The following is a 22,549-nucleotide window of genomic DNA, read 5'->3' on the forward strand; positions in this document are numbered from 1 at the left end:
CACTTTACATGCATTTAATGTGCAATACACTTTGCTACAGTGGTCTCCTTCATGCCCCATTTTTGCTTTGTGGATACTCGTCCATACTGAGATACTGCAGGATTGGCGTCCACAGAATTAGACAAGATCGATCGTGACCACTTTGCTGTCTCTGCTAACTTTGGAAAACACTGTAGAACTGCAGGTGAATCCCCAAACTCTCCAAGATTATTTAATGTACTAATGGGGAAAAAGTGTGTGTTGCAAACCACAAAATGTATGAAAAATTGTGGACCGTGCAAAGTAAGATAATTAAAATAAAAACTGTGGTGGATGCCTAATATTGCGGCATCTGCAATTTCTGCATTATCGCAAATGAAGTAGGGCCTTATGAATAAGGTATTTGACAGAGACTCAGATCTTAGTTCTCTTCCTGGTTCTGCCACAGACTTTTTGTGATCTTGGGCAAATCACTGAAATCAGTGGGAATTAGACACCTAAATATGTTTGCAGATCTGGGCCTTAGATCTGGGCTTTGCAGATCTCTGTCTGTTTCCCGTCTGTTAAATGGGGATCAAAATACTTCCTTTCTCCTGCTCTTTGTCTGTTTCATCTTAGATAAGATTGTTAACTCTTGTACTATGTGTTTGCACAATGGGACCCCAGTCTTGACTGCAAACAATAAGAGAAGATGGGAAGGGAAACTAAGCAGTTGAATTACAGTTTCCAAGCCTAGCAAGTGCAACAAGTATTGATGAGCCTGAGGGCTGGTCTACACTAGGGGGCGGGATCGATCTAAGATACGCAACTTCAGCTACGTGAATAACGTAGCTGAAGTTGAAGTATCTTAGATCGAGTTACCTCTCATCCTCAAGGCATGGGATCGACATCCGCGGCTTCCCCTGTCGATTCCGCTACTGCCGTTCGCGTTGGTGGAGTCAAGATGAGACATGATATATCGATCCCCAAGAAATCGATTGCTACCCACTGATACGACTGGTAGTGAAGACGTACCTTGAGCTGCAAACTTCAGATGTGGATCTCGAGAGGAACTTTTTCAAAGGACAATGCTGTTTGAAATCCTATTTTTTTGCTTACGCTCCATTTTAGGAAAATAAAAGGCAAGCAGCAGAAATGGCAAAGGGAAAATTAGTTGTTTTTTTTTCACTTTAATGATATACAGCATGTAGAATTGTTAATGAGATTGATGTGGCCATAGTTTTTAAGAAATACATTTTATTCTGAGAGTATTCTTTCAGTAGAGAGTGTTGAAATTATTACACTGCTCTCTTAAGAGTTTTCTTCTTCTGAGTTGAGTCCAAGGATTCATTCAGTCCTTGTTTCTGGAGTTTTGGTTCTAGGGGTTCCTGGGAGTTCACCTGTTTCATATCACAGCTTCAAAAAGAGTGGGAAGGAAGGGGAGGAAGAAACTTGTTTAGCAAAACTGTAATGTCTGTTTGTATCTGAGTATTCTTCATAGAGTCAACTGTCTTCAGAAGTAAAAATAGGAATTATGCCATAGACAAAAAATAACAAAGGCTATGAGTTTTCCAGCTTCACAGTCGCTCCATCTGACCCTAGGGAAACAGAGCAAGGGATGGAACACACACTGGCAGAATTTTAATTATGAATTTAATGATGACGTCTGAACAAATCCCCTGCTACTGGTATATCATCTGTCCCTTGTGTCACTTTCCCAGGGCCTGATAGGAAAGGCCCTGGGAAAGCAGAGTGATGGTAAATGATCTACAATAGTGATTGATTGATGTAGCTTCTATCAGAGCTGCAGGGACTCCCCACCTTGGAAAATCAGGTCACTTATTTAGGTGCCCAACTTTAGAAGATCAAATCTGAAAAGTTTGTGGGAAGCTCTTTGAGGCAGAGATTTTGTTTGTTGTATGTTCTCTAAAGTATCATATAAACTCATGATACAGTTACGAATAATGTTCAATACCACTGAGCAAGGTAGCTGAAGCAAGTTCCAGGAGCAGTCTGGACAAAAGACTAATAATCAAGTTCCCGCAAGCAGAAGCCTGGCTGCTTCCTTCTGCTTATCGGCCTAGAGGCATTGTGCTCAGTACACAGTCAGTGCTTGGAACCACAAACAAACTGGACTGGAGCTGGGTCTTTTCTTCTCATGCTTTTAATGCAAGTTAGAGAAGACTGTGGAAATAATGAGAGGAAATAGGAGGAGAGAGAGAGAGAAGCCTGGAGGCACAGGAAGTGAGGGAGACAAGGGGCAGAAAGAAGCAGAGGAGGGAGACAAGTGGGGGAATAAAAATAGGGAAAAGAGGCAGAGGAGAAGGTGAGATGTGAGAAGTAGGGAACTGACATGAAGCACATACAGGAAATGGTTTGTGAGCTCTGAATTACACATGGGATCAAATTCAGTCGTCGTATAACACCACTGAAGTCAATGGAGTTACCCAGATGAATCTGTCCATTTTATTTCTGGAGTCCAATCATTGCAATTTGTTTGAAACTAATCAGCTAGACAATGAAGAGGTTATTCAGAACAGATAATCTGCTCTATAGTGGAGTGTTGCGGGAGAAGGAGATCATTCACATTACTGGGAGCACTGTGGCTCTACACACTTCAAGAGCTTTTGATCAGATTGTGGTAGCCTTTAGAAGGCTGGCTGAGTGATTTGTGCCGGGATGGATTCAAAACCACCCAACTTTATTTCCTTGTGCGAGATTTTAGATGGCTGATAAATCACCTACCTTTGTAATAACAAAAACAGGCAAAATGTCCCAGATGCATATTTAATTATACCTGGTAAAATGGGTTTTGTTTAAGTCTGCAGAAGATGTATTATATTCTTCATACATAACAGAGGCTGAAACCCTGCTATAAGTGGAAAACGCAGCTCAGCCCTAACTGGAGTCACAACCAATAACTTTAGGACAGAGGAAACATTTTTCAAGTCTCTAAACTCTGGGAGCTTATGTTTCAGTAATGGCCCCCCAAATTGTATGGTACAAGGGTCATTATGTCTATGTGAGTACATACAAAACTGAGGTTACATTTAATTTAGTGCATTTGAATAATGGGGCCCCCAGAATCAGGATACAAATCCAGCATCTGCTTATATTTTTATACACTTTTCCAAAGTAATTTCCGAACTACCATGTCAGTAGGATGTGCTGTAATGTGCCGAGGACCTCCCTAAAGAAGGGAAGATTGTCTACATAAAGTGGAACTGTTTAAAATGAGGAGATAGTGGAGAGAACATGAATATAATCTTGGACCGAAAGATCCATGCACTGTAGTACAAGCTCTCCTCCTGGAAAAATACATGATGGCACCTTGGGTAACGGAAGCAACTGACGAATGACGCTGTTATCCTGTGTCTAACATATGCCCCATTCCTCCAGACCACAAGGAGTGGACAGTGTGTTTGTGTCACCGCAAAATACAAATGGAAAACCACATGGCAAAATATTAGAAAATGTGGGATCCTTGAAATAATGTGATAGAACCAAGATAAGTATAATAAAGAGAAAAGCAAAAAGTACTGATGATGCAGTTTTGTAGTCTTGCTCTGTGATTAGCCAGCAGTAGATTTGGGGGCCATGTTTGTTAAATGGTGTGTGTACATTAGAAAAAAGACAACATAAAAAACTCCCAGTAACCTGTGAAGTTTCCACATTCTACACATATACGTAGTGCTGTGTTCCAGATGTACTTGTCTTCCTATTCTCTCTCCATTGTGTTCTTACACTTTCCTATTGCATCTTGTTCCTCTTAGCTCTGAGAGCCTGGACCCCCTTGCCTGTATGGATACCTATGGAAGTAAATGGGGTTCCATGTGAACACGGGGGCTTGCCTGTATCAGACAATGTGGAGGATCAGGAATTCATATTGCAAATTCTTTGGACCAGTATCTGTCTTATTGTATGTGGGGACAGTACCTACCACAGTGGGACCCCCGATAGGCACTTCTGCCATCTACTGTAAACCAAAAAGTGAATGATGGATGTTGGAGTGAAGGAAGCCTGTCACAGTGTGCTGAGATAAGAAATCCTGCTACACCCCTGCTATCTGTACCATCTCTGGAATTACAGCAACTGCACCCACTTGCTGACCCCTAATTTATAATCCCATTACTTTACCTTTGGGTTGGGCTCCCAAGCTGCATGGCATGTTGTTTTATGATGTTACAGGATTTTATGGACCAATAGGGAACATGATGCTACAAATGCCTATAAGCAGAGTGCTAATATATGCACAAACAGCATTAGGTTCCCGCACCAGTGAGTTACCTAGTGTAATTTAACTGACTTCAGGGGCAGTTACATCAGGGATTAAATTAATTGCCTAGGACGCTTTCTCCTCCCATCTTTGTGGCAGTCCTTCTTATCCCACGAAGAAAGGAGACTGGAGCTTCAGTAAAGCCTGTTGGGTGTATGTGATGCCCCACCCCAAGATGTGCTTTCTACATTTTCCCTGTTGGGATTCTGGGGTGGGGAGTAGCCTTAATTTACCCTGAGGTTGGGACTCTGCAGACAGGTGGGTTGGTAGGACCTCGATAAAGTTCTCGGGGGCGGGGGTGGGGGTAGAAAAACTTGAGAACGGAGAAGCAAAGAAACTTAGGAGGTCACCGGAGGGAGGATAAACACCGAGCAGGAAAGTGAAGGAATAACGAATCCAAGGAGAAGGTGGGAGACGTGTCTACACAGTGCGGGGCTTAGGAAACAATATGATGAAGGGAAGAAGAAAGAGAGCCGGGAAGCGGAGGGGAGGGGGCTGTGGCGGGGAGGTGGAGCTGGCTGCAGCTGGCGACTCCGGCTCTCCCAGGTTGCTGGGCACGGGATCCGCACAGCGAGTCAGAGCCGAGCGGCTGCAACTGAACGGAGCCCAGAGGCGCTTCCTGCAGCAGCCCGGGCGGCTGGAGCCCAGCGCCTCCCGAGAACCCCAGCTGCAACTTGTGAGCCGGCCGCCGCCGCCGCCCTTGCCTGTGGAGAGGCGCCGCCTCCAGCTCTTCGGAAAGTTGTCTTGGCTGCCGGACGGTAAGGGCGGCCCCGGTTCGCACGGTCCTGCCCGGGCCCCGGGATGTGACCCCTGGAGCCCCTTGTCCTGTCCGTATCACTCCCCCCACTCACACCGTCCTGCCCTAGTCACCCAGAGCCCCTCCCGTCCTGCCTGTATCACCTCTCCCCCACACAGCGGCCTGCCCTAGTCACCCCGGAGCCCCCCCACTGCGCCTGTCCATATCCCCCCCCGACACACAAACACCTCCCCCCGCCCTAGTCCCACCTCACACCCCCGGAGCCCCCCGTCCCTGTCCGTATCACCCCACTCACATTGAGATTTACCGTCCTGTTTCTAGTCACCCAAGCCCCTCCGTCTCTGTCGTATCACCCCCCTTCCGCCCCCCCCCACCCCCCGGTCTGCCTAAGTCACCTCCACACCTCCCGGACCCCGTCCTGTCCGTATCACCCCGGCCTGTACTAAGTCACCTCCACAGCCCAAGCGCGGCACTCCCCGCCGCCCGCCTCTAAATCACCACCACCCCCCTCCTGCCCCATTCCACGTGCGGCCCCGCGCCGCCTTCAGTCACACCCACACACACTGAGCAGGTATCCCCCTAGGGCCCTCCTTGTCACCCCTCCATCCCCCTGACCTGTCCTGCCGAAGTCACAGCGCGGCTTCCCCCCAGTCACCCCCACAGCCCGGCTCTCCGCCCCCACCCCCAGTCACAGCCCCGAGCGCCTCTCCTTCCCTCCGTCCTGCCCCAGTTCACGCCCACCGTTTCCGCGGTCCTGCTCCAGTCAATAGACACCAGGGCTGCTGCTCCTCCGTGCTCCATTCAGCATCGCACACTGGGGCGCCCTTCGTCCCTCGCTGAGGTCCTTTTTCATTCAATACGTCCCTCGCGGCTTGCTGCTCCATTACCCACCCCCCTGGTGCTGCTGTCTCCCCCAGCCCGGGGATGCTGCTGTCTCGGACGTTTCCAGTGTTTCCTTTGTACCTCCCCGCGCCGCCTTTTTGCCTCGGGACAGGGGAAGAAATCCAACCCCAGCTGGGAAGGAGGTTGCCCTAGGGTCAGTCGGGTGGCTACAGCCTGGGCTGGGTGAGAGGAACCGGGAAAGGCAGACAGGAGCGATGTGCTGTCTCCTTTTCGCCAGAGGCAGGGGGTGGGGTGTTCCTTCGGCTCATCGCCCCGTTTGCCCCGGTAGAGGAGAGAGAAGAAGGTGCCTGTGCGTTGGATCCTGGGTTGCAGGGGCTTGTAAGTTTTCTGAGGTTGAAGGACCAGAGGTGCCTCCCTTGCAGTTGCCCATCTGTTTCCTTCCCATGTCTGACAGTAACAACAGAAAGGTGATAGTAACATCTCTTTCCAAGCTCAGGTTCCAGGTGGGGGAACTCTTGTGTACCAAGACCGGCAGGGCCACGTTCATATTAGCTAAATTTGGCTTTATTGTCTGTTCTTCAAGCTGGGTATGAACACGGGTTGCTACCTTTATCATCTCTGCCTGTGCTTTTGCTTCTGAATCCTGTTACTTCCAGCGGAATTGCTGAACCTGTTTTTCTCTCGAGTTACAAAGAGATTGGAACATTCTGTTACTTATTCATATATTTCTGGTCATGCTAACACATGAAGTTTCTGACGATCCAAGTGTCAGTGTTGCCCAGATTTCTGACTTCAGTACAGTAGGAACTGTTTAATTCAAATGTTGCTAATCCTCAAATATAATTTAAAGGCAGCCTTTCAAAAAAAGAAAATCTAATATCTAATTGCAGAAAAAATTCTTTCAGTGAAGTCTGATATGATCAGTATGCACAGCAGGGTATTTGCTACTATAGTATGAAGTTTTATCACAAAAAAAGTTAACTACAGTTGCCACAATAAATGAACGGACATTTTGTGATGCATCATCCTTGCTTTTTAAATGTTGCTTGCTTAGTAATTAATAACAATTAGTCCTTTGCAGTGCTTTCCCGAGTCATTAGTGAGATGTGACTGTATATTGCATATATTTATAGCATAAGAGAACATTTAAACACATAGTATTATTAATGGAATGAATTCTCTAGCAACTTATTTCACTTAATAGTCAGTAACTACCAAGGAGGCTCAATGGAAGTGTATTGTAGAATGTCAAGTGGCTTGTCAGATAAATCTGAGTGCTAGATAATGCCAGATTCTGAGCTCAGTTTCACCAATATAAATCCAGGGTAAATTCACTGAAGTGAGTGGAATTATTATAGTTTTATACCAGTGTAACAGAATGTGGTGCAATGTATTTTACAGTCTTTTCTGGTTAAGGGGTCATTTAACATTTTCAGAAGAAAACAAAGTTTGTTTTCTTTCTTTTCCCTAGAAGTATACAAATTATGAGACTGAAAAAATCTAGCATTAGAACAAGTAGGTATTTGCCTTTTTCTTTATTTTAAAACATACATTATTCTCACAGCTGCTTCTTTCTCTGGAGTACTTTTGCACAGTTGATAAAATTATTTAAATGTGTGACACACCCTTAAAGGCAGTTAATATTTCTGTTATTTATTGCTGCCAATGCTGTATTTTTGTTGGATGCCACTGGAATATTGTAGAAGACAATTTGCCAGAAAATTAATTTTTTTATTTTTAATAGATAAGAGGAGAGTGGGAAAAGGAAAGAAAGATTTGTTTTAATTTCTCCAAGAAATTCCAGATTGCCAGCAAAGTCCAGTTATAATTTCTGTTGACCGTCCCACATTTTCTGCAAAGGGGACCCTAGGCAGTGAATCATCTAGCAGCGTGAGCTGAGTGCTATGAATATGTTACCGAGTTAGCCACTGTCGTCAATTACCTGAGGAAAAATAACCCCTGAAAGTACAGATTCAAACAAAATATGCATTTTTGAGGCCCATTCCTGTACAAATCAGTGGGAGCAGCACTGGGCCTTTAAAAGTTTATTTGAATTGGATTTCTGTTTGCATAGCAGGTACTTGCAGGAGATTCATGAAATGATACCAGGATAGAATGGATTCAGATGACAGAGTCCAGTTTTTCCTTTGTGATTTACAGAAAAGGTCTTTATTTTCTAGCTTTGTGAGAGTAAAATATCATGGGAAGACCACAAACCCTCCTCTTCCCAAAAAACCTCAAACAGATCCACGGCAACTTAATTTTCCAAAGTGGGAGATAATAGGGGGCTGATGATTATTTCACGAAGGAGAAGTATGATCTGGGAGTTTGCATTTTTTTTTATGCTGAAAGCATCTAATAACTCTATCCTTAGATGATCTCATTTTTGGCTAGTTGAATTGTATTATCCTGTTTAGGGTGGAGGGAAAGGGAAACAGGAATCGTGTGCTTATGAAAATGCTGAGCTGTCTTTAATTCCATTGCCAAGGTGTGTGTGGTGTTTCATTCAAATCATTATTTCATACATGCAGCCTTTTAGGTTGGTTTTTAAGAATAGAAACAATATTTGTAAGCAAGCATAACAGTGCAGTTCCTAAAACAAGAGCAACATTTGTTACTGTGACTTCAATTTCTTACTCTTTGGAGTAGCCAAGTTGACAGTTCAGATAGTTAAGTTTAATGTCCTGTGTTGAACCTTTGGTCCGGCTTAATAGTAATTGTGAAGAATCAATAACTTTAGCTTATGTTCAACTATAGCATGTCAATAGAGGAGTGAGAAGGGTTTAAAATTGCCTTATTTCATGGAGCTAGTCCCTTTAACAGATGATGGTGGCTGATTTTGTGTTTCTGTAACCTAGTTTCATCATTCAGGCTTGCCAACTTGCTGCACTTCACGCATCAGAACAGACTGGCATCTTGGATTTCTATCAGAGCTATGGCTGAACAAGCTACAGGGTCCTTACTGCTGTCAGAGTTAGTATTTTTCATCCTAACACCCTTTTATCTTAAGTTAATATATCTGAAGTTGAGTACTGTAAGCGTTTGAAGCACAGCTGTGCCATACTTCGATGTGCATTTATTATCGGTAGCCTTGCCTTCTCTTACACATTTTGAAGTCTCTTGCCAAAAAATAAATAAATACTAGAGATGGAAAAGTGAGTTAAATGGCTTTCTGTTTTTTGTGAATGGATTTGCTTTTCCTTCACCTTTCTTCCCCCTCCTCCTCACTGCCTTATGTAGGATCCTTCCATAATTAAAATATTATGACTTTCCTTATGGTAGCCCTTCACTTGTGGCTAGGTTCCTAATTTGATGTCATTGAAAAAAATGCTAGTAGATGACATTTCATCAGCTAGTGTATACCCGTTTTTTGGTTTCGTTTTGTTTTTTTTTTAAGACCACAGTGCTAAAACCATATGGAAAGATAATGAGTTTAAGCTGATAAACAGTTTACAGATTTGCCCAAATAAAGGACTTTCTTCCTAGAAGACACATTTTACTTCAAAATAAATAATCTAGTTCCTCTGTTTTATTTAATTACCTCTAGTTCTGTCTTTTCTCAACCTGCCGTAGGAAAACAGGCACAACTGCTTTGTGATCATCAGCTACTGTAGATGTAGAGCCATAGCTCTTACCTCAGGGAAGGCTTGAAAGAGCGTGTTCAGATATTACAGAGATGAGAGACTTGTAAGTACATGGATGGATGGATGGCCCAAGTATTGCCCCTGGAGTTCTATGATGCAGTGCAGTTTCCCATATCTTGCATGTAGCTCATAACCTGCCCAGAGAGCATACAGGCCTAAGGTCCACTTGGACCTTGCAGATACAGGCTGAACCTCCATATTAAAGATGAGGGGCTGCACTCTATGCTAATCCTGGGTGGTTCCTCATGAAGCTCTTAGTTTGGGGATTTCAGCAAATGCCATCTGAAAGCTGACCCCTCAGTTTTTATGGATTTCTCCTGACAAATAATATCCCCTTGTTCTCTCATGCGGGTCTCTTTCTCTGTCTGCCAGTGCTTGTCCACTGTGAATAGGGCATCCAGATGTAGTTTCAGATTGAGAAGAAATGTCTGAAATAAAGGTAGATTTATTGGTAAAAGTTAGTTTGTACTAAGAATGAGGAATGAGGCAGAGAGAATGTTTCCTAGAGCTTCTGGACTCCTTTTTTTTCCTCATACGTCATTGTCCTAGACATTTTCCAAATGGGGGCACATCAGAGGGCTGATGGCCTGAGATACATACATCACAAGTGACTAGCAGGAATTGGAAACCATTGGGGAAGCTGAGCTTTTCATTTTAGGGACTGAGGATTTAAAGAACAACCATCACCAAAAAACAACACAACAAACACACACAACCAGTTGGATGTGCAACGTACATCACTGCGTTGCATTCACAGAATGACTGAATGTAGATTGAATATTTGCACCCATGAGTGTCTAGTTAGCTATCTGCATGCATAGTTACCTGCTTTGAATCCATAATTGTGTACAAATGCATAAACCCAACTTTTATGACAATCATAGAATCATATGGCTGGAAGGGACCTCGAGAGGTTATCTAGACTAGTCTCCTGCACTCATGGCAGGACTAAGTATTATCTAGACCAGGGATCAGCAACCTTTGGCACACAGCCCATCAGGGAAATCTGCTGGTGGGCCGGGATAGTTTGTTTACCTGCAGTGTCTGCAGGTTAGGCTGATCGCAGCTCTCACTGGCCATGCAGGGCCGGCTTTAGGCTGATTCCCCGGAATCAGGCCCTGTGCCTAAGAGGGCCTTGCACCTTAGGTGCCTTTTAAATTTTTTTTACTCACCCGGCGGCTGAAGACCCGGAGCAAGTGAAGGATCCCCCGCCGCCAAAATGCGGCCAAAGACCCAGACCGCCGCTGGGTATTCAAATCGGGCCCCGCAGTTCTCCATTCGCAGCCAATAGGAGCTGCGGGAAGCAGCGCGGCCCTTGGGCTGTGCTGGCCGCTGCTTAACCACCCTGTCAGTAAGGAATGCTGCAATTTAAGCCAATTGCTTCTTGTCCTTTTTTCAGAGGTTAAGGAGAACAGTTTTTCTCCCTCCTCCTTATAACAACCTTTTATGTACTTGAAAACTATTATTGTGTCCACTTTCAGTATTCTCTATTCCAGACCACACAAATCCAGTCCAAAATTTCAATCTTCCATCACAGGTCATGTTTTCTAGACCTTTAATAATTTTTGTTGCTCTTCTCTAGACTTTCTCCATTTTTTCTACATCTTTCCTGAAATGTGGTGCCCATAATTGGACACAATACTCCAGCTGAGGCCTAATCAGTGCTGAGCAGAGAGGAAGAATTACTTCTAGTGTCTTGCTTACAACACTCCTGCTAATACACCCTAGAATGATGTTTGCTTTTTTTTGCAACGGTGTTACACTGTTGAGTCATATTTAACTTGTGATCCACTTCGACTTCCAGACCCTTTTCTGCAGTACTCCTCCTAGGCAGTCATTTCCCATTTTGTTTGTGTGCAGCTGATTGTTCCTTCCTAAGTGGAGTACTTTGCATTTGTCCTTATTGCATTTCATCCTATTTACTTCAGGCCATTTCTCCAGTTTATCCAGATCATTTTGAATTTTAATCCTCAGTGATTCTCAGCCAGGAGTACACAGAGATCTCCCAAAGGATACATCAACTCATCTAGATATTTGCCTAGTTTTACAACTGGCAACAAGAACTAGCGAAGTCAGTACAAATTAAAATTTCACACAGTGACTTGTTTATACTGCTCTGTATACTAGACACTGAAATGTAAATACAATATTTATATTCCAATTGATTTATTTTATAATTATATGGTAAAAATGAGAAAATAAGCAATTTTTCAATAATTGTGTGCTGTGACGCGTTTGTATTTTTATGTTTGATTTTGTAAGCAAGTAATTTTTTTGTGAGGTAAAACATGGGGGTACACAAGACAAATCAGTTTCCTGAAAGGGGTACAGTAGTCTGGAAAGGTTGAGAGCCACTGCTCCAAAGCACTTGCAACCTCTCCCAGCTTGGTGGTATTTGCAAATTGTATAAGTGTATTCTTGTATGCCTTTATCTAAATCATTGACGAAGATATTGAACAGAACCAGACCTAGAACTGATCCCTTCAGGACTCCACTCAATATGTCCTTTGAGCTTGACTGTGAACCACTAATAACTACCCTCTGGGAATGGTTTTCCAACCAGTTATGTGCTCACTTTGTAGTAGCTGCATCTAGGTTGTATTTCCCTAGTTTGTTGGAGGCGGTCATGGGAGTCAGTATCAAAAGTCTTACTAAAGCCAAGATATACCACATCTACTGCTTCCCCCATATCCACAGGGCTTGTTACCCTGCCAAAGAAAGCTATTAGATTGGTTTGACACAATTTTTTCTTGACAAAGCCATGCTGTTATTTATCACATTATCTTCTAGGTAACTGAAAATTGATTGCTTAATTATTTGCTTCATTATCTTTCCAGTTACTGAAGTTAAGACGACTGGTCTGTAATTCCCTGGGTGGTTCTTATTTCCCTTTTTATAGATGGGCACTATATTTGCCCTTTTCCAGTCCTTTGGAATCTCTCCCATTTTTCATGACTTTTCAAAGATAATTGCTAATAGCTCAGATATCTCCTCAGTCAGCATCTTGAATATTCCAGGATGTATTTAATCAGGCCATGGTGACTTGAAGACCTCTAACTTGTCAAAGTAATTTTTAATCTGTTCTTTTCTTATTTTAGCCTCTGATCCTACCTCATTTTCACTGGCATTCACTGTTAGATTCCAATCACTACTAAACTTTCTGGGAGAAAACTGAAACAAAAAGGTTATTTAGCACTGCTGCACTTTCCACATTTTCTGTTGTTGTTTTTCTTCCCACATTGAGTAATGGGCCTACCCTTTTCTTGGTCTTCCTTTTGCTTCAGATATATTTGCAGAATGTTTTCTTATTATCTTTTATGTCTCTAACTAGTTGAATCTCATTTTGTGCCTTGACCTTTCTAATTTTGTCCCTGCATTCTTGTGTTGTTTGTTTATATTCATCTTTTGTAATTGACCTTGTTTCCACTTTTTGTAGGACTCTTTATTTGCATTTTAGATCATTGAAACAGTTAGAAACAGACATTAAGATTGTCTTAAAAATCATTCCCTGATTTTTTTCTTAGTTTTAAATAGCAAATGTAGAGATGAAAAAGACATTGCAGACTATCCAGTTTATCCCATTCTCTCCAATCAGGTTTGTTCCCTACCAAACTTGCCGAAGTGTTGTCTTGTCTGATTGACTCCACTTCTCTCCTTCCATTAGCACATTTTCGCATAGTGACCTTAGTTCTACGAAATTTTCCTCATGTCCAGCCCTTTGCTTTCCCATGGTCAGTTACATCCCATTTATAGCCAATATTGCAGCAAAGAAACCAAAGCATTCAGCTTTGTCTTTTTTTATTCTCTGCAGTGCTCAGCATTCCAGTCACATCATAAACCTGTGACATATCCTCTTCTGCCTTCCTTTTTGTTTTCATTGAGCTTTTGAGATCCAGAGGATCACTTGCAAAAGGTTGAGTGATCTGAGCTCTTGTTTAGATTAGGGTTGCCAATTTTCTAATTGCTGAAAACTGGACACTCCTGCTCCACCTCTTCCCCACAAAGCCCCACCCCCACTCCTTCCCTGCCCCTCACTTGCTCCCCCCCAACTCCCTGGTTGCTGGAGTCCCCTTCTCCAAGACTCACCTGCCACCTGCTAAGGGGACAGGGGGCGGTCGGTCCCCAGAATGAAGCAGAAGTGAAGTGGGGTGGAACCCACCAAGCCAATAGGCCCGGCCCCTGTTCCTTTTCCATCAAAACAGCTAACCACGATGGTGACTCATCTTCTTTTTGGGACCCAGAGTAGGTACGCAGTGCCCTGAAGAGCTGAGCCTTTAGCACCTTGCAGTACTTGTTTCCTCCTACCACTGCACTGTAGTGGCTATTCCTTGTTGCATGTATATTACTAAGTTTATAAGGTGCTGACTTACATACAAGGAAGTTGCACTGATTTAACTAAATCTGTTTCTAAAACAATTTAGAGAAGCCTGTATAACTTTCTTGCACAGACGAGACCTATGCAACAAAGCGGATGCTAGATTATAAAGCTAAAAATCTCGGATTTTTAAGGGGGATTTACTGCTGCTTCCTTGCCACTTGCTGATTAACTATGGATGTCTTTGAAATTTACAGTACTCTTTAAACACTGCAAAAGGAGGAATGGTGCTAATTTCAGGCAATTGGGTGCTGCAAGCACACCATGTGATGCTGTCTCACACTTCAAAGCTGGAGGTGTGAGTAACCTGAGGACACTGCAAGGATGCTTCATTTAAAGTGTGTGGGAGAGAACCTCCTGGTTCAGGCTTTGAAGGAGATGCCTCTAGAATGACTGCTTCATTTAGGTTCAGTTAGAATGTGGATAATGATGGCAAAGAAAGTGTTCTTAAGGTGAAGTCAATGAGAATTTTGCCATTGACTTCAGTGGTTAAAGAATTGGGTCCTTACAGGTCATGGTAATATAGAATTTTTTAGTACGACATATAAGCAGGGAGGTGAAAGGAGTTTTGTGTAGATTCCCTCAATTCTGCTTGAGAAACTTCTTCAGAGGGACTGAAATGAGTAGATCTCTTCATGGACCCTCCATGCTATCAACCTGCTCCAGAAACAGGTGAAATTACTTTATTTGCTATTTATTACAATTTCACATGCTCTAATATGGATGTTCTCAGCAACCTGATAAATGAATGGGGTCATCTGGTTTTTCTGGAACTGGTACAATTTCCTCAACCCAGCTGCTGTTTAGTAAATGTTTACAGTGATATATCAACTCAGCGAAACATGGCTGATACTGTGATTGATGTGTACAATGTTTGGAAAGTGAATGTTGTTATCAGTGAACCAACTAGTGTTAGCTTATTTTAAAGGCAGCATGATCCAGTGGATGAGACACTGAATTGGAACTCAGAATCTGGGTTTTCTTGCTGGCTCTGCCACTGACCTCCTGCATGACCTTGGGCATGTCACTTCACCTCTCTCTTTCTGTTTCCCCTTCTGCGTTTTATCTATCTTCTCTAGTTAGAGTGTAACTAGAGTGTCTAGGGCTGTCTCTCACTATCTGTTTGCACAGTGCCTACCACAATGGACCTCTGATCTCAGTTGAGGTCCCTATGCACCTCTGTAATCATTCATTATTAATTTCTTGGTATTCCTCCACCTTATGTGATGTTAATGTCAAATCCAACTCTTTATGACTTTCTGTTGATTCCAGTAGGAGCTGGATCAGGCCCTTTAATGTGGAAAGCTATATTGGCAGAAATAGTAACACTTATACTGTGAAACTGTTTTCACTCAAGGCTTATACTCGGCTTGAAATAAGTCTCACAATGTGCCTGCCACATAGGAAAGCCTTTTTATATGCCTTTTTAAAGATGGATAAACTGAAGCATAGAGAGGTGAATTGACTTGCTTACTGTGATTCAGTGGCATAATCTGGCATGGATCCCAGGAATCCTGTTACCCAGTCCCTCTGACACAATACAGAGCTGTCTAAACTGGGGCACTGACCATTTCTGCAGTGCTTTCACTCTTTGCTAAACTGTACACAAACTGTAGACCTAGCAGCTTTTAAGTGGCATGATGCCAAGTTCTTAAGAAGGGTGATTTTGGTTATGTTGCTAGACATATGTTTTTATGGCCCTGATTCATCTGTTGGATTTAATCTGTTGGTCTTTTTTTAGTTATTATGGAAACAGTTACTATATTTACTTTTTTTATGAAAGACTCTGTGTGTGACAGTTTAAGTGCAGAAGGAGTTTTAGAAGGATAGTTAGGTATTGTATTAAATGAGGGTGCCTGCATTTCTTAAAGAAAACATACTCAATGAAGAGAATATTAGCTTGCCTATTCTTGAAACACGGCACTCATAGGGGGATCCATGTTAAACTGTAACAAGTGTTCTGGGCAAAAAACATGAGGGTTTTTTAAATTATGTTTTGCTTGCCTGCTAGATGGCACATCTCTCAGTCTTGTGTTGGGGACAAAGAGTACCAAATCTGCTTCTAGCTCTCAACTCACTTATGGTCTGATTTGAGAAATATTGAGCAAGCATACATACCATTGAAGTCAGTGGGAGCTGCAGGGGCTCCTCACCTCTGAAAATCAGAACCAAGGTGTCTGGAGTTGGGCATTCTAAAAATCCGCACTTACTTTTGAAAACTTGAGCCTGTATCAGGGAGACGGCAATGAAAAAGCTGTGCGTAGATTCTTGAAATGGTGTCAAGGTCGCTCTTGAGCCATGCCAGTGTTTCATCCATTACCTTCATGTGAAAATGGATCTTTTTCTGGTTTCAGTATTTGGTAGTCGTGAAGGTGAGGTTAGAGTAGGGAGTGAGACGAATTTGAGTCTCTACTGAAGGACACTTGAGAGAGGAGGCTTGGGAACAATTTATAGAACATGTTTGAGTCTGAGGACCTGATCCTGTTAGGTGCTGAGTGCCCGAGTCATTCCTGATGAGTTAGGTAGGAATAGAAGGCTCTCAGAACCTCATGGGACTTCAGATTCCATGGAAATAAGTGTGGGGGCCTAGATAGCGTGTCTCTGGAAAGGCCCTGTTATCTAAATTACTGTTTAATAGAAGATAAAAATAAAATCTGAAACAAGAATACTTCCTGACCCTTGTGCTGTGGATGCTCAAGTTTTGATGATGGTTTTCGCAGGCACTGGTATATCTCATTGAATGGGGGATCTTGTTCCAGCACCTTGAGCTTTTGACAATTTAACATCTTAATATAATATGTCACCCTGGACACACAGTCCTGAGAAAAGCCTTTGACTAATACGGATGTAAACGCACAGTGGTGCCTGGACGATTAAAGATGAGTCTTTTTTGTTTTTTAGGTGTGTGAAAGGATGTTTCGGTCACGGGTGACAGAGTCTGGAGAGATTAAGGAGTATGAAGATTTTCCAGAGTCTGTGGCATTAAGAGTTTTTCTGACTGCACAGAAGGGGCAAAAACTTTAGTGCTTTACATTCTGTACATTGCAACTTTGGCTGTTTTGGGATAGTGGTGGGGAGAGTTAGATGGAAAAAATCAGAGCAAACAAAACAAAACAAAAAAACCCTCCCAGTTTTGGAAAATGCTGCTGTTAATATTTTCTAGGCTTACTCCTTCTCTGCATTTTGGATTGTTTGGATTCCCAAGCTGTAACACTGATCAAGAGCAGCACCAAAGTGTAGCTCTGCTCATGAGGAACACAAGGTAATGGGGTTGAGAGTCCAGTCCTTTCTCAGCACTGATCAGTATTCTCAGCATGTAGTGAGATGCATGTTCTGGCCTCCGGACTAGGGGCCAGGTGCATCTAAACTCAAATCTTAGATCTGATGGAGAATTCCCTCTGTGGTCTCAGACAAGTCACATCACCTCTCTGTGCATCTGTTTCTCCAGCTGTAAAAATGACCAAAATACCCAACTCCTACGGCTGCTGCGACAATTCTTTTACCTAATCTTTGGAAAGTGGATCAATGATGAAAAGTGCCATGGGCTGTTAGCGAGTGCAAGAGGCTATGATGTCATAAACCACAGGCTTGTGACTTCACAGCAGGAAAAGGCAAAGCTGGGCTGATTGTGAGAAAGCCCTTACAGAAACATAGAATGTGGAAACTCACTCTGCTATGGAGAACCTCTGCGTGATCTTATGCTCTGTTCTGATTCTTAGCACAGGGCCTAAATGGGTCTGCTTAGCACTTTGCGCAAGCTGTCTGCACCTCTCACTTACTCCCCAAATGATAGGATCTTCTTAGGGTGTTCCATTGTCTTTTGTGTTCTCTCTATTTAGTTTGTAATCAACTTGGGTCCCAGCAGCTTGCCATTCGTTATGCCTTATACAGCACTCTGTGAGCACTTAAAAAGTAATAAATATTAATAATAGGGTTCTTTTGAATCAGTAGAATTTTTGCTGCTTAAACTCACCTGGTTCTGCTGCTTATCTTCTATTAAAAGTTCTTATAATCCCCTGATTGTGACACCATAATAACTTCTGCGGCAATGGAAAGGGATGTGGCATAGAGGATTATAGCTAAAGGTGGGGAAGTGTCAGCAGGAGAAGACACCTTTAAAGACACAAAGATACCACTTTCCATTCAAATAGTCCCTTGCAATAAAGAACAGGAGCAGAAAATATGATCTGGGCAGAACTGTTCATCTGAATAGTGCTTTTCAAACAGTTTTCCATAAGATGTCAGCAACCCTTTTATGATAAGCCTGTGTCACACATTAGATACCTTCTTTAAAAAAGAAAATTTCTAAGTAGGAAATATAACTCTTTTAAAGGACTACGTTTTTAATGAAGCTTTGAGACTTGCTTGTGAGAAGAAAGTGTCTCAAACCAAGATGAGGGATTGTTCACTTGAGAACCCTCTGTAACATTCCCCTGTGTTTCTTTTTAATTTCCCCTACAGAGAGTTACATTGTTTAGTTCTTTTAAGTGGAATGGAAGGGTAAGCTACCGTCCACTTCCAGTGAATAAATACTATCATCCATATAATGGATGAGCCTGGCTCCAAAGCTAACTTCCCTCCACTCTTCAACTGCAGCAATGCGTCCCCTGCCTAGAAATCGCATGGGGTGGGCTGGGAGTAAAGTAAACAAGAATGAAGCGTGTGTGTGTGTGTGTGTGTGTGTGTGTGTGTGTGTTTTGCAGCCCCACCCCCTCATTCCTCTCCTTTTATCTATTTAGTAATTTAAGCTGCTGGCTGAGGAGAAATAAGCGGACAGGATAAGGGGTGGTTGGGCAAACTTCAGGAAACCTAAGGAGTTTGTTTTACATGGTATCAGTCAGCACTTGTCCAGAGGAGCTGGGTGGTTCCTAAACAGAAATTCTGCTGGATGTGTTGCTTTCAGGTCTCAGAGACAAGCCATCAGCATAAGCCATGCTAATGACTATTTGGGGTCTCCTCCTGGGTTGGCCTGATCCTTCCTCTAGCTCTAGATTTTTGACACCGTTGGATTCTGTGCTTGTTGCAAGGTGGAGGGAGGAGGAATCTTTATGGTAGCTGTGTGCTGGTCACCGCATGGCAAAGAAGAGTGACGGTCTCTGAAGAATTTATGCTGTTTTTGGGAGGGTCAGGACCATGCATGTGGGAAATTGGTTGAAGGATGAAAGGGCTTCTCAACCCCACATTCCCTTCTAGGAATGTTAGAAAAGCAGCGTTAGCAGCCAAGTTAAATACAGCTGAATGTGCCTGGGTTATTATGTTGGTCAGGGTCTGCAAAATAATGCTTATAGCAGGAGCAGGGGCGGCTCCAGGCCCCAGCACGCCAAGTGCTTGGGGCGGCATGCCCCAGGGGGTGCTATACTGGCCGTTGGGAGGGCAGCAGGCGGCTCCGGTGGATCTCCCGCAGTCCACCAAAGCTGCGGGACCAGTGGACCCTCCGCAGGCACGCTTGTAGGAGGTCCATCGGAGCCGCCTGCTGCCATCCCGGCGGCTGGCATAGCGCCCTGCCGCCGTGGTTGGGGCGGCAAAATGTCTAGAGCCGCCCTGAGCAGGAGATGAGCTTCTTAGATTGCATAGAGCTCTCTCCCTCTTCTGTGACCCCCCCAGAGCATTGGGAGAAAGGGTAGGGTAAGGCAGAATTTGAACAATTAGACTTACCCCTCCACTCTTCCCTCCCACTTTTTTTTTTTTTTTTTTTTTTTTTGAGGAAAGGAGAGAAGTGTTGCCCCTCCTTCCTGTCCTCAAAAGCCCTGTTGTGCATTGTCTCTCTGAGAAAGAAACTACTGGAAGTATTGAGCAAGGCTAGGCTCATACGGCTTAGTTTTCTGCCCTATACCCCAGCTACCCAAATGCTAATCTCCTGAGTGCTGCCACCGGACACCTTGGCTGGCCTCAGCTGCAGCCTTTCAGCAGTTCTTCTGCAGTAAATGTGCATCTGAATCACATGCACTGGGCACACGCTTGAGCTGTAATTGTATCAAAATTCCACTCTGCCTTTTTTGGGAGGATGAACAAAATATGCCTGTTTGGTTTTAAACTGCACATTACATGGGCTAAAACAAAACACTCCTTTTAAAGACAAAATATTCCAGGCTGTTGCAATGTAACTGAGTTTAAATAAAAGGCCATTCCTGTTTCTAAGTGGCCAAGTGCATCCACAATGGTCTTTTCAAACCTGTTTTGGAAAGGGTTTTTTTTGTCATTCTGTGACAGAGGAGGGGAGGATTCTGAGCCTTCCTCTTTCCTGCTCCTTGTCCTTCCAGCCAGGAATGTATATCAAGTCAAAGGGGGAACTTAAAGGCTGGGGACCCTGAATCAGCTGCTAGGGTATCTTTACTCACTTCTACATTCTCTGGTGATAAATCTGCATGGGCAGGCAACTATTAGGAAGTAATCCTACTATAGCAGGCCTGCACAACATGCGGCCCGCGGGGGGATTCTAAATCCCCCGCACACTGCGCTCTGCGGGCAGCCCAGAGCCCTTTAAATCTCAGCTGCGGCTGGGAATCAAAGGGCTCTGGGCTCCCCACGGCTTTGGGCACCCCAGAGCCCTTTGAATCCCAGCCACAGCTCCAGCGGTGGGGCCGTGGCTGGGATTTAAAGGCTCAGGGCTCCCCGCAGCGACCAGTAGCCCAGAGCCCTTTGAATCCGCGGCCGCTGATTGCCCCCTTCCCAGACCCCTGCCCCAACTGCCCCCCAGGCCCGCACCCCCTATCTAAATGCTGCTGCTCCTTGTCCTCCAATTGCCCCCTCCCGAGACCCCTGCCCCTAACTGCCCCTTGAGACCCCAGCCCCTATCTAAGCTTCCCTTCTCCTTGTCCCCAACTGCCCCCTCCTGAGACCCCCCCAACTTCCCTCCAGGACCCCACTCCCTACCTGTTCGCTGATAAACCCCTGGGACTCCCATGCCTATCCAACTGCTGCCTGTCCCCTGACTGCCCCCCCCGAACCTCCACCCCATGCAACCCCTCCCTGTACCTTGACTGCCCCCTGGAACCCCCTACCCCTTTCAACCCCAGCCGCCCTTCACCCTGCCCACTCAGACAAGCGTTGTCTTGGCTCCGGTGCAGCCTCCAGACACATTTCGGGTGGCTATGCTCCCCTGTGGACCCCTGCCAGCCGCCCCCCCCCCCCCCCCCCCCCCCGCCTGAGCACTGCCTTCAGATTGTTGAATACCTCAAAAATTCGGAGTGTCTAAGCTCAGTTTGGGGCAGGCTGTTTCCCTTCATTTCTCCCAAATCAAAGATATTGATCCACTTAACTTGTGTAGAAACGTAGGAATAAATTGAGCAGAAATGCTTATTTAGACGTGGGATCTATTTTCAACAGCCCATGCTTTTTTTTTGGTTTAAAAGGAAGACAGTGATATTGCACTGGCAAATTCCCCATAGAAAGAAAGATTGGAACAAAAGAATAATAAAGGCACCTCAACTTTTCCTCATTTATGGAGGACAGTCTTATAATATGCATCCAGATATCCTCCAATCACACAAGCTGAAAATTGTTCCACTTTACTGCAGCTCTGTAACCACATGGGAACCAATCCTGTCTGTGTTTTATGCACATCCAAAATTCCTTCTGAATGACCCACCCCGGGAGCGAGTTACCAGTGATCCAGGGCTGGGGTGGCAGGAGGTGTGTGTGGGGCACTAGTGATGGGAAGCCGAGGGCTAGGGCAGCAGCAGAATGGGGGGAGGGCACGGTGGGGATGCCCAGCGCTGGGGCGGCAGGGGGTATATGTGGGTGGATGGGGGGAGAGCCCAGGACTGGGGCAGCAGGAGGGTACAGGGGGAAGCCCAGGGCTGGGACGGGGGGCAGCCAAATTTTTTTTGCTTGGGGCAGCAAGAACCTAGAGCCGGCCCTGCAGGGTTCCCCCAGCTGCTGGAACCCTGGGCCCTTTAATTTGAGCCTGAGGGCTCACAGCCACCTCTTCAGCTGGGAGCCCCTGGTTGATTTAAAATAAAGTATCACCTCCCCACCCCCAACCTTCCTTTTTGGCCCACAGCTGTTTTAGTGGGGCGGCGCTGGGGAAGGAGGGTATGTTTCCACAGGGCTGGGCGGCCCTGGGGTGGGGTGTTTCTGCGGGGCCGGGAAGTTTTGGCCCTCAGCTGTTTTCTTTGGAGTAATGTGGCCCTCTCCGCTTTACGAGTTGTGCAGGCCTGTCCTATAGAGTTATCTGTGCCTTCCCAGCATCCCCTCACCCAAAAAAGAGCATCTGTCCAAATGAACCAAGCCTGAGCCTCTCAAATCAAAGACCTTGATTTCTGAGCAACCAGACCTCAACATATTTCTCCCCTCTTACTTCATCACCAGTGGGGAAAACTGAGATGAATGGAGGATGGACTGATACAGGCTTCCCTGAATACTCTTGGATGGATGAGGGAAAGCTTCTCCTTTTTTCTTTAGAATAGAGGTCTAGACTGTGTCATCTACTTGGAGGGGGATGGGGTGTTGGGTGGCCTCTGTTGAAGACTGGATAGATGAGGGCATCCAGAAGAGAAAATGAACAAACCCCAAACATTTGGTGTATAGTAAAGTACATAGCATAGTCAAGCAACTTCTGGACATGCTGGAGACTTAGATCAAGCTAAGAAATCTGGATATCCCAGAGAAACCTGTGAACTAAGCCTATGGATGCTGTGAGGGAAGTGAGCCTTGGTGTATAGAGAGATACTGTGGCATCCCTACAATACCTTGTT

General features: G+C 44.6%; 1 protein-coding gene across 1 annotated transcript in view; it reads left to right on the plus strand.

Moving 5' to 3' along the window:
* The first annotated feature begins 4,837 nt into the window (after positions 1 to 4,837).
* The window catches only part of TSPAN18 (tetraspanin 18), a 215,321-nt gene continuing 197,609 nt past the window's right edge, over positions 4,838 to 22,549 (plus strand). The window contains exon 1 of the mRNA XM_032783426.2: positions 4,838 to 4,992. The gene's annotated coding sequence lies outside the window, so the exon portion shown is untranslated. The remainder of the gene's footprint in view (positions 4,993 to 22,549) is intronic.

The sequence above is a fragment of the Chelonoidis abingdonii genome, chromosome 4 (assembly GCF_003597395.2).
Source record: "Chelonoidis abingdonii isolate Lonesome George chromosome 4, CheloAbing_2.0, whole genome shotgun sequence".
Taxonomy (NCBI): domain Eukaryota; kingdom Metazoa; phylum Chordata; order Testudines; family Testudinidae; genus Chelonoidis; species Chelonoidis abingdonii.